Raw genomic sequence first — 12,446 nt, forward strand, 5'->3', positions numbered from 1 at the left:
CCTCGCCATGTCCTTAAGAGGAAGCACCTTATCAGCATCATCCCCATTTTAAAGATGAAGAAATGGAGTCTCAGATTTGGGAACTTACCCAAAGCTACGCAGCTGGTAATTAGGGGAGCAGGTCTTGAACCAAGGCAGTCTGGCTCCTCAGCCCCCGCTCTTTAGCAATGTAGAGTTTAGGTACCAGCTAGCACGGGAATTACATTTGGGGTTTGTGACCTTTTTGATGCGCTTGGATTATAGGTGACATTTCCTGAGTAATTATAATACACCAGGTACCATGTTAAGACTTTTACATCTTATCTCCTTTAATCCTTCCAACAACACTATAAGTGCTACTGTTTATTTTCTCGATTTTACAGGTGAAGAAACTGAGGCCCAGAGAGGTGAAACGAATTACCCAAGATCACAGTAAGAGATCAAGGTACAGGTGTACCTCATTTTATTGCAATTGCAGCCGGTGTTTTTCTTCTTTTTTTTTTTCTTAACAAACTGAAGGTTTGTGGCAACCCTGTGTCAAGCAAGTTTAACGGTGCCATTTTTCCAACAGCGTTTGCTCACTTTGTGTCTTTGTGTCACATTTTGGTAATTCTTGCAATATTTCAGACTTTTCCATTATTTATTTATTTATTTATTTGGCTGTACCACACAGCTTGTGGGATCTTAGTTCCCCAACCAGGGATCGAACCCGTGGACTGTCAGGGAAGTCCTGAAACTTTTTCATTATTATTATATTTATTACAGTGATCTATGATGAGTAATCTTTGATGTTACTATTGCAAAAAATTACAAATCACTGAAGATCAGATGATGGTTAGCATTTAATAGCAATAATGCATTTTTAAATTGAGGTATATACAGTGTTTTTTTAGATATAATGCTATTGCACACTTAATAGACTACAGTATGGTGTAAACATAACTTTTTAAAAAATTGAAGTATAGTTGATTTACAATATTGTATTAGTTCCAGGGGTACAGCATAGTGATTCAGTTATTTTTTTTCTGATTATATTCCATTATATGGTATTACAAGATATTGAATATTATTCCCTGTGTTATACAGTAAATCTATGTTGCTTATCCATTTTATGTATAGTGGTTTGTATCTGTTAATCCCATACTCCTAATTTGTCCCTCCCCCATCCCCTTTGGTAACCTTTGTTTTCTATGTCTGTGAGTCTGTTTTTGTTTTGTACATAGATTCATTTGTATTATTTTTTAGATTCCACATATAAGTGATATAATATAGTATTTGTCTGACTTACTTCACGAAATATAATATTCTGTAGGTCTATCCATACTGCTGCAAATGGCATTACTTCATTCTTCTTTATGGCTGAGTAATATTCCATTGTATAACTCTACCGCATCTTTTTTATCCATTCATCTGTTGATGGACGTTTAGATTGCTTCCATGTCATGGTTATTGTAAATAGTGCTACTATGAACATTGGGGTGCATGTATGTTTTTGAATTAGAATTTTTGTTTTTTCTGGATGTATACCAAGCAGTGGGGTTGCTGGGTCATATGGTAGCTCTATTTTTAGTTTTTTCAGGAACTGCCATACGGTTTTTCATAATGGCTGCACCAATTTACATTCCCACCAACAGTGTAGGAGTGTTCCCTTTTCTCCACATCCTCTTCAGCATTTATTATTTGTAGACTTTTTGGTGATGGCTTTTCTGACCAGGGTGAGGTGATACCTCATTGTAGTTTTGATTTGCATTTCTCTAATAATTAGCAGTGTTGAGCATCTTTTCATGTTCCTGTTGGCAATCTGTATGTCTTTGGAGAAATGTCTGTTTAGGTCCTCTGCCTGCCAATTGTTTTGATTGAGTTGTGTTTTTTCTGGATATGGTTTTATTAGCTTTTTGGATATTAACCCCTTGTTGGTCACATCATTTGCAAATATTTTCTCCCATTCTGTAGGTTGTCTTTTTGTTTTGTTGATAGTTTCCTTTCTTGTGCAAAAGCTTTTGATTAGATCCCATTTGTTTATTTTTGCTTTTATTTCTTTTGCCTTGAGAGACTGATTAAGAAAATATTGTTATGATTTATGTCTGAGAATGTTTTGCCTATGTTCTCTTCTAGGAGTTTTATGGTGTCACGTCTTTATTTATTTAAAAAATAAATTTATTTATTTTATTTTATTATTTATTTTTGGCTGCGTTGGGTCTTCATTGCTGCATGCAGGTTTTCTCTAGTTGTGGTGAGTGGGGGCTACTCTGTTGTGGTGAGTGGGCTTCTCATTGCGGTGGCTTCTCTTGCTGGGGAGCATGGGCTCTAGGCGCATGGGCTTCAGTAGTTGTGGCATGCGGGCTCTAGAGCGCAGGCTCAGTAGTTGTGGCGCATGGACTCACTTGCTCCACAGCATGTGGGATCTTCCCAGACCAGGGCTCGAACCCATGTCCCCTGCATTGGCAGGTGGATTCTTAACCACTGCACCACCAGGGAAGCCCTCATGTCTTATATTTAGATCTTTGAAACATTTTGAGTTTATTTTTGTAGATGGTGTGAGGGAATGTTCTAATTTCATTGATTTACATGTAGCTCTCCAGCTTTCCCAATACCACTTGGAGAGACTGGCTTTCCTCCATTGTATGTTCTTGCCTCCTTTATCATAAACTGATTGATGATAGGTGCATGGGTTTATTTCTGGGCTCTCTATTCTGTTCCATTGATCAATATGTCTGTTTTTGTGCAGGTACCATGCTGTTTTGATTACTGTAGCTTTGTAGTATATTCTGAAGTCTGGAAGGGTTATACCTCCAGCTTTGTTCTTTTTTCCTCAGGATCGCTTTGACAATTCTGGGTCTTTTGTGGGGTATTTTTGTTTTGTTTTTTGGTTTTTTTTTTGCAGTACGCGGGCCTCTCACTGTTGTGACTTCTCCTGTTGCGGAGCACAGGCTCTGGACGCGCAGGCTCAGCGGCCATGGCTCACAAGCCCAGCAGCTCCGCGGCATGTAGGATCTTCCCGTACCGGGGCACGAACCCCTGTCCCCTGCATCGGCAGGCAGACTCTCAACCACTGCACCACCAGAGAAGCCCTCTTCTGTGGTTTTTTAAATCCTGTATAAATTTTAGGATTCTTTCTTCTCGTTCTGTGAAAAGGGTCATGGGTATTTTGATAGGGATTGCATTAAATCTGTAGATTGCTTTGGGTAGTATGGCCATCTTAACAATATTAATTCTTCCAATCTAAGAGCATAGGAAATCTTTCCATTTCTCGGAATCATCTTCAACTTCCTTTATCAGTGTTTTACAGTTTTCATCATATAGGTCTTTCACCTCTTTGGTTAATAAACGTAAGTTTTATATGTACCGGGAAACAAAAAATTCATGTGACTCACTTTATTGCAATATTCTCTTTATTGCAGTGGTCTGGAACCAAACTCACAATATCTGAGGTGTCCCTGTGGAGTTAAAGTTGAAACTTCGTTAGTCAGACGCAGAGCCTACATCCTGAACCCCACGATATTTTGCAGTGACTTTGCAAAAGCAGCCACCTCCTTTGTTGAAGCTGTAAGAGTGATTCTATGTGGACTTCTCTCCTCTTGTTCTAAGAGGAGAGAAGTCTGGTTGGGGAGGACCATTATGGATGTAGAGAAGAGACTGAGCAGGTCATGGTGCATGAGGGCAGAAGGAGGGAGAGGGAAAAAGAAAGCTGGTGACAGTGACAGTGTGTCTTCTAAAAGCAAAAATATCTTGTTAGTCTCTTTGGGGTGAAAAGATGATATAGGCCTCCAGAGTATTTGTGGCCTGGAGGTGGCACAAAACTAACAGATGATTAGGCTATAAAGCTTACATGTTGAAGAGAGGTACTTTGGAGGTTCATCATGAAGAGATATGCATATGGTGGAAGGAATCAGAAAGGATAAGGAGGTATTTGACCTGGGTCTTCTTTTTTGGTTGCGTGGCATATGGGATCTTAGTTCCCCAACCAGGGATCAAACCCATGCCCCTTGCAGTGGAAGCACAGAGTCTTAACCACTGGACTGCCAGGGAAGTCCCCTTGACCTGGGTCTTGAAGAGAGGAGAGGATATCAGTGAATGAAGAGAGCTGAGAGCGCCCTTCCAGGAACTACAGCTGTGATGCCTAAACTTTCCTTTTTGCAATGGTCCCACATTTGAAAGATTGTGCTATCAAAGTACAATAGATTTATTAAGTAATACATTTTCCTATTTATAATTAAAGCAATAAAGCTGTCGATTAAAGGTCCTGATCATCACTTATTAGCCAACATTTATTCAACAAAACAGGTATTTAGCGCCTTCCTTGTGTATAGTGCTGTGCCTGGTACTTGAAACACATTGATAGATAAGAGACTGCCCTCCTTCAAGGGACTCACTGAGATTTCTAGTTGAAACCAAAGAAATTAGACATCTCTGTCCCGTACTATCTTGGGTACATCTGTTATTAGGCCTTTTGAAATATTTGAAAAGAAAAATGATTACCATTTACTGAGAGACAGCGATCTGCCAGACATGCATTGGGCACTTTGTGTTTTTATTCATTCGTGTCTCCCCTCCACCTACACTCGAATGCAAGCTTCATGTTTTGTTCATTGCTGTGTCTCCAGTCTCACCCTGATGCCTGCCACATACTAAGTGCTCAGCAAACACTAGTCAAAGTGACCAAATTAACTCGAATCTCTCAACAATCCTGCAAGGTAGTGGTGATTTGTGTTCTTTCACTGCTGAGGAATCTAGGACTCAGAGAGACTGAATAAGTTGCTCAAGTTCACGCAACTCTCAGTGACAGGGCGGGGGTTTAAATCTTAGATCTGTCTGACTTTAAAGGTGCTCCTCTCATTCTAGTCTTCTGCCAGAGAGGCCTAAAGAGAGGGACACTAGGTTGGAAAACCCTGAGATGAGAAACGAATATGCAAAAAAGGGTTGGAGCAGGGGGGGTGGCCTGGGCGCAGGGTCAGAAGAGGAGTGGGGATGAGGCTGCCTCGCGTGTTGTGTGGAAGGCCAATGCGCTGGGCAGAGGACTTTGACTGGATTGGGAAGGCACTGTCTAACGCAAATTTCCACTTGATTGGAATTATGTTTTAGAAAGATTAGCAGCAATGCATGGGGTGGTTTGTCTTTTAGAGAATGGGAGATGAACGGGGTCATTAATTCACCCATCGAGGGAGAGGTAATCAGTAATTGAATGGAGATGGTGACAATAGGAATGGGAAGGAAGCATGATGTCAGGGCAGACTCAAATGCCCCAGTGAGGGGTCCAAGATAAAGCTCAGAGATGGATTTGCAGTGACAAGTGGGCGAGGCAGCTGGTATGAATGGTCTTCTCCCTCTTCCTAGAGTAACTCCAGGTGGATGGCAGCCTCTGTCTTAGGGCCACAGCTGTAAACAGTCATTTCGGCAGAGCCTATGGCTAGCCATTTCCTTTGCAAATATTTATGGAGCTCTTAGTGTGATCTGTTCACAGCCTCAGCATCAGCACTTTTTCGCACTTTGGGCTTAGGTCAATAACATGCATTAAGGCTGTGCTACGGTAGAGTTTGGAGATACAATGAGAGCAGACATGTGGGACTCTAGCAAGCTTCCTAGTTCAATCTGTACATAACACCTCCTTTCATGAGAGCAGACATGTGGGACTCTATCAGGCTTCCTAGTTCAATCTGTACATAACACCTCCTTTCACTTTCTTCAGCTGTAAAATAGGGATAATAATTGCACCCATCTTACAGGAGTGCTGTGAGGATTCAATGAGCTAATACAGGTTAAGCAAATAGAACGGTGCCTGATATGTACAGTAGTAAGTGATTAGTATTTGCTAATATGATGTGGAAGACAAAGTCCCTCCCCTCAAGGCCATCATCATGTAACTGTATTCATCCAGTCCAGCAAGACACTGCAATAACAGATACATATACAAGAGACGGAAAGAGTTCTAAAGGGGAGTGATTTTTTAAAAAAAATTTTATTTAAGTATAGTTGATTTACAATGTTGTGTTAGTTTCAGGTGTACAGCAAAGTGATTCAGTTATATCTACGTATCTATTTTTTTTCAGATTCTTTTCCCTTATAGGTTATTAAAAAATATTGAGTATAGTTCCCTGTGCTATATAGTAGGTCCTTGTTGATTATCTATTTTATATATAGTAGTGTATATATGTTAACCCCAAACTTCTAATTTATCTCTCCCCCGCTTTCCCCTTTGGTTTTCTATGTCTGTGGGTCTATTTCTGTTTTGTATATAAGTTCATTTGTATCTTTTTTTTTAAGATTCCACATATAAGTGATATCATATGATAGTTGTCTTTCTCTATCTGGATTATTTCACTTAGTATGATACTCTCTAGGTTCATCCATTTTGCTGCAAATGGAATTATTTCATCCTTTTTTATGGTTGGGTAGTATTCCAGTGTGTGTGTGTGTGTGTGTGTGTGCACGTGTGTGTATCACATCTTTTTCTTTTTTTATTTTAAAGAAGGGAAGGAAACTACAGCTTTATTAAGATATAATTCACATACCCTTTTTCTTTTTGGTTGTGCCGTGGGGCATGCGAGATCTTAATTCCCTGACCAGGGATTGGACCCATGCCCCCTACAATGGAAGTGAGGAGTTTTAACCGCTGGACTGCTAGGGAAGTCCCCCACATCTTCTTTATCTAGTCATCTGTCGATGGACATTTAGGTTCCTTCCATGTCTTGGCTATTGTAAATAGTGCTGCAATGAACACTGGGGTGCATGTGTCTTTTCGAATTATGGTTTTCTCTGGATATATGCCCAGGAGTGGCATTGCAGGATCATATGGTAGCTCTATTTTTAGTTATTTAAGGAATCTCCATACTGTTCTCCATAGTGGCTGTATCAATTTACATTCCCACCAACAGTGTTGGAGGGTTCCCCTTTCTCCACACCCCCTCCAGCATTTATTATTTGTAGACTTTTTGATGATGGCCATTCTGACTGGTGAGGTGATAACCTCATTCCAGTTTTGATTTGCATTTCTCTAATAATTAGCAATGTTGAGCATCTTTTCATGTGCCTTTTGGCCATCTGTATGTCTTCTTTGGAGAAATGCCTATTTAAATCTTCTGCCCATTTTTGAATTGCGTTGTTTGGTTTTTGTTTTGATATTGAAATGCATGAGCTGTTTGTATATTTTTTAAAATATTTATTTGTTTATTTTGGCTGTTAGTTGCAGCATGCAGGATCTTTTTAAAAAAATTAGTTAGTTTATTTTTGGCTATGTTGGGTCTTCGTTGCTGCGCACAGTCTTTCTTCAGTTGCATCGAGCAGGGGCTACTCTTCGTTGTGGTGCGCGGGCTTCTCATTGCGGTGGCCTCTCTTGTTGCGGAGCATGGGCTCTAGGCACGCGGGCTTCAGTAGTCGTGGCACGCGGGCTTCAGTAGTTGTGGCACACGGGCTCAGTAGTTGTGGCTCACGGACTCTAGAGCGCAGGCTCAGTAGTTGTGGCGCACGGGCCTAGTTGCTCCACAGCGTGTGGGATCTTCCCGGACCAGGGCTCTAAACCATGTCTCCTGCATTGGCAGGCAGATTCTTAGCCACTGCACCACCAGGGAAGCCCTGTTCGTATATTTTTGAGATCAATTAAAGGAGAGTGATTCTTATGGGTGCCTGTCTATTGTTCAACCTCATCCCAACCACTGACAGCCAAGCTCTCTTTATATCTCCCCAAACTCCTCAGCAATAAAATGACTATAACTCTTTCTAAGCCTCCATGACCCTAGGACTTCCCACAAATGTTCAGGAGTCAGAGCCCCCCATACAGTTTTGGAGTTGATCTTTATCCCCCTCCAGCTCAGCAGATCTGCAGATATTAAGTCCCGGGACAAATGAGATTATGTTCCCTTTGGAGAGAAAAAGAAGACAATCATCTTCACCTCTCCCTGGACACAGATATTCATTTGCCCGATCACCTGCAAAGCAGATGAGCCTCTGAGATGCCCTTTTTCTGTTCACTTAGGGGTGAAGAATTATCAGCAAAAAACCAATTAGTATCTTCTACGAGCAAGTCCCAAGCCTTCTGGAGCCAATTCTTTTACTCCATCCTCTGCACATGAGCAGCATCTACTTTGGGATCTGGTCCTAATTGAGTCCAACCTGTGCTGTTATCATGTGTTAATTGTAGCCCCAAGAGAGAAGAGGGAGGGAGGGAGGGTGGAAGGGAAGGGGCTCTCTCCTTCCTTTGTCTCCAGCCTAGAAGAAGGCAATCAAGAAAGAGGGTGGTTGGCCAGAGGGGCAGAGGTCAGAGATGGAGGAACTACCTAGATGCCTGAGTGGCTGATTTACATGTGATGAAAAAGAATAAAAACGATTCTTTTTTGAGCACCTATTATGCACCAGGCATTATTATTATTATTATTATTATTATTTGGCTTGCGGAATCTTAGTTCCCTGACCAGGGATCGAACCTGGGTCCCGGCAGTGAAAGCGCTGAATCCTAACCACTGGACCACCAGGGAATTTCCACCAAGCCCTATTCTACATGCTGTGTCTGGATTAACAGATTAACAGATTACCACAACAAGTCTCCAAGTTAGGTATTGTTATTAGTTCTCATTTTAAAAAATGAGGAAAATGGGGGCACTAAAAAGTTAAGTATTTTCCCAAGGCCACGCCACTGAAATGAAGGGAAGCCAAGATTTGGGCCTTGACATTCCTGCTGCTGCCTCTGTGCTTGTACCCACTGTGCTGCACTGCTTCTCCCCTCCGCTGCCCCTTGGCTGCACTTGGAGAGCTGAGTCAGCGGCAACATGGGGGCAAAGACTCAAGTGTAGGCGCTGCCGCTGAGAATCACCAAGCCTGGGTCTCCGAGGTCTCCCAGTTATCTGCTGAGAGAGCCTGGATGAGCGCCAGGCAGCGGGTGGCCCCTGAATGTAGAGCTCTGACCTGGCTGCAGACGGGAGGTACAGAGGAAAGAGACGCAGTGTTTGGGGACACCCGGTCTATTGGGGAAACAGGATATGCAACGGATTGAGATAAGCAAAGGCAAGTGAATACCTGCCATTTGGGCCACGGCCTGAAACCTTAAGCCCAAACTCCCTAGTAAAGCATGAGCGGTCCCTCGCCCTGTGGCCTCTGCCAACCTCCCAGCCTCAGGTGTTTGCCTTGGATGAAGACTGAGAAGAGGAAACCCCTCTCTCCTGTCACAGCTTCTTCTCATTTCCACCCTACTGGCAAAGCCCAGCACCCCCGACTGCAATAGCATTGCTTGGGTTCAAATCCAGATGCCAGGCTCCAATCCTATTTCTTAGAGCACAGGGCTGCCCGTTCACATGTCCTCGGGAAATAAGGGAGGTATAATCCAACAGTGAGTGAGTGGCGCTGCATGCCTTAACCTGAAGAGCGTGCATTTTGCCTGATGGCTTTCAGGATAAAAACATTTAAAAAACACTGCTGAGTAGTGCAAGGCTCTTAGCTCCCCAGGAGGAGGAGTGATGGGAGTAGACCTAGAATTTCTCCTTTCCTGTGAATTCCTAATAGTAAGGAAGCAGCACAGTGTGGTCCATCCCCACTGTAGAGGCATGGATGGACTCCGAAGGCAGGTTACGTGATTTTGATCCCGGCTCTGCTATTTATTGCCTCTGTGACCTTGGACAAGTTATACGCCTCCCTCTGCCTCAGTGTCTTCATCTGTAAGATGGGGAGAATGGTAGGACTCACCCACTTCATGAAAGCCGTTGTAGGAATTAAATGAGTTACATGTAAAGTGCTTAGAACAGTGTCCCACACGCATTTAGAGCCATATAAGTGTTAACAATTATTATATCTATAGTGCACATTTCACAAGTTCTGGATGCTGTGGACATGTAGTGACAACCTACAGTTCTGTATGCAGCCTGACAGCAAGAAGGTAATCAAGAGTTACATTTGTCATGATATCTCTAACTTCCCAGGTTCCCTGGAGTTCACCATTATCTCACTACTTATTATTTTATAATTATTAATAATAAATAATTAGTAATAGTATTATTTATTATATAATACAATGTTTAATAATAATAAAAGTAATTAAAAGTAATAATAGTAACAGATTACATATAGAGAGAGCTTTCTGTAAGTTGGGCACCATCCTATATGTGTTCTATATGTCATCTCAGTCTTCACATTAATTTTCTGTGACAAGGACTATTATTATCTCCATTTTACAGATAAGGTCCCTGAGGTTTAGAGAAGTTAACTAATTTGTTCACTTTTTAAAAGCACAAAAAATGTGCTGCCTAGATTTAATATAATCCTATGTCATTATCTGTGAATATTATGGACAAGAAATTCTGGGTATAAGAACTATTCTTTTTTTATTTGGCCTCGCTGTGTGGCTTGCAGGATCTTAGCTTCCCAACCAGGGATTGAACCCAGGCCTAACCACTGGACTGCTAGGGAATTCCCAGAACTATTCCTTGAAAGGAAACCCTTCTAGTGCTTATTTCCAGGTAATGACCTGTTAGGCTGGGAGGAGACTTCTTGGAGTAAAAGGAAGCAGAGAAACTCAAGACTGAAGATGTACATCTTAAACTGTGCAAATGTGAAAATGTGCATAGCACTTGGCATTTTATTAAGTGCTTTCTGGTTGCACCAGATCCTTTTTGAAACAAGGCATTGTGTAGCTAAATAAATAGTGATGTCACATTCTTTTTCTTGAAGAGTCCCCTACAACAACTGTGAGACCCTCATTTTATAAATGGGGAAACTGAGACTAAGAGGGCTTAGGTGACTTGCCTAAGTTTGGTGCAGAGCCAGGATTCAATCCTACGTCTTACAGATTTCCATCTAGCAGCCTTTCCTTACACTGTGCTGCCTAAGAGTTCGCAACACTGCTGGTGCAGTCAATCAAGCCACCATATTCATGACACTGTACTAAGCGCCGTGGAGCAATCAGAGAGCATCTGGACTAGCCATTCCTTATGCTTCAAATGGAGAGGCAAGACACACGGGGAACTGAGTTAATGGTAGGAGAAATGTCCCAAAGCAGTGTAATCGGAAATAAAGGGAAAACAGTTCTCAAATGTCAAGGAGGAAGTCAGATTCTGTGCCTATAAAAGAGATTTGTGCACAAAGTATATGGAACATGCTGACCGACTAGAGGAAGCCAAAAGGGAGAGAGCCTGCTGCCCTGGTCAGCCCTCAACCCTGTCATCCAGCAGCCAGCTGGACCCTCACGCGCAGAATCCTCTACGGCCGCAAAATGGCTCTTCCTTTTCCTTTAGAGTCGCGAGCGTGTTGCCAGCGTGTTTCATCGTGGTTTTGATTGAGGACTGGAGAATTTACGCCCTGCAGCCCTTCTCCCCAGCATTCTTGTCACTTTAATTGGTGGAGCTGCCTAATTACCTAAATACTTCTGGCCCAGAAGCAGGATGGGGATGTTGAGGCCGGTGCGCCTCTCCCCTCCTCCTCCCCCAGCTGGGCCATCCCCATCTCAATTCCAAAGGCCCAGCAGTTTCCATTGAAGTGTAGCAGCTCCATTTCCCTCCAGTATTAATAATTATGACATTAGAAGGGTGATCTGCTGCAATTCAGCCTTTCTATTTGCAGGCTGGTGGCTGCATATCAATGGCATGATTAGGCAAATGAAATCAGATTGACACTGTCGTGAAATATTCACATGGCCAGAATGCATATGCTTCAATCTCATTGTTCCCATTATGAAAGCCATTTTATAATCTCATAACATTTAGACTCACACTTTGCATTTCTAATTAACTTGAGGAGTGACTTCGCTGGGAATTAATTGCAACTTGTGCATTCTTATACACACAAACTCGCCGAGCAACAAACTCCGGTTGGCAATCATGCAGTTCACCCGCAGGATGGACCCTAGGCTGACTTCTGTTCTAAACCATCCTCTCTGTCAGTTGGGAAAAGTGGCTGGGGACATTGGTTTTCATTAAAATTTGGCTACAAATTGCATGCAGGAACAGTCTGAGTGCCAGAGTCCCATTTCCCTTTGGGGGGACTTGTGTCCACCTGAATAGCCTTTCACAAAGAAGAGGTTTGATGTGAGGCAGCGGTTTTCAGCCTTTTGGATTTCATGGATCAGTAATATCTTTAAAGTAATAATAATGAAGATTTGGGATATCTAAATAGCTGTCATATCGAGCTATTATATTGCCTTTATTGAAAATTACTTCGGGATAAAGAATGTTGTGTATCTCTCACACTTTAGTTGGTTAGTTAGCATTTGAAAATCTCTAATCAAAAGTCCATACCCTTGAAGTGGTCGCTACAAGCGCTTTAATGATCTCTGTCTCCTGTTAACATCAGAGCTTTGTTAATGCGCACAGTTGGTGTCAGAAATGTTTTTTTTTTTTTTTTTTTACTGGTGAAAGGAATGATGTTCAAGACATGTGGATTGGTTAGAAATATTGACGGGGCACTTTTCATGAATGAACTGTGTAGCCCGGTAGCCTGCACCCTTCAGAACAGTGCCTAGGCCCAGAATTTTGCCTGGTCGTATTTTAAGA

General features: G+C 42.2%; 1 protein-coding gene across 1 annotated transcript in view; it reads left to right on the forward strand.

The window, feature by feature from the left end:
* The first annotated feature begins 306 nt into the window (after positions 1 to 306).
* The window catches only part of BSX (brain specific homeobox), a 36,980-nt gene continuing 24,840 nt past the window's right edge, over positions 307 to 12,446 (forward strand). Inside the window, exon 1 of the transcript XR_003427785.1 lies at positions 307 to 424. The gene's annotated coding sequence lies outside the window, so the exon portion shown is untranslated. The remainder of the gene's footprint in view (positions 425 to 12,446) is intronic.

The sequence above is a fragment of the Aethalodelphis obliquidens genome, unplaced genomic scaffold (assembly GCF_003676395.1).
Source record: "Aethalodelphis obliquidens isolate GAN/ISIS:26980383/991018 unplaced genomic scaffold, ASM367639v1 scaffold46, whole genome shotgun sequence".
Taxonomy (NCBI): Eukaryota; Metazoa; Chordata; class Mammalia; order Artiodactyla; family Delphinidae; genus Aethalodelphis; species Aethalodelphis obliquidens.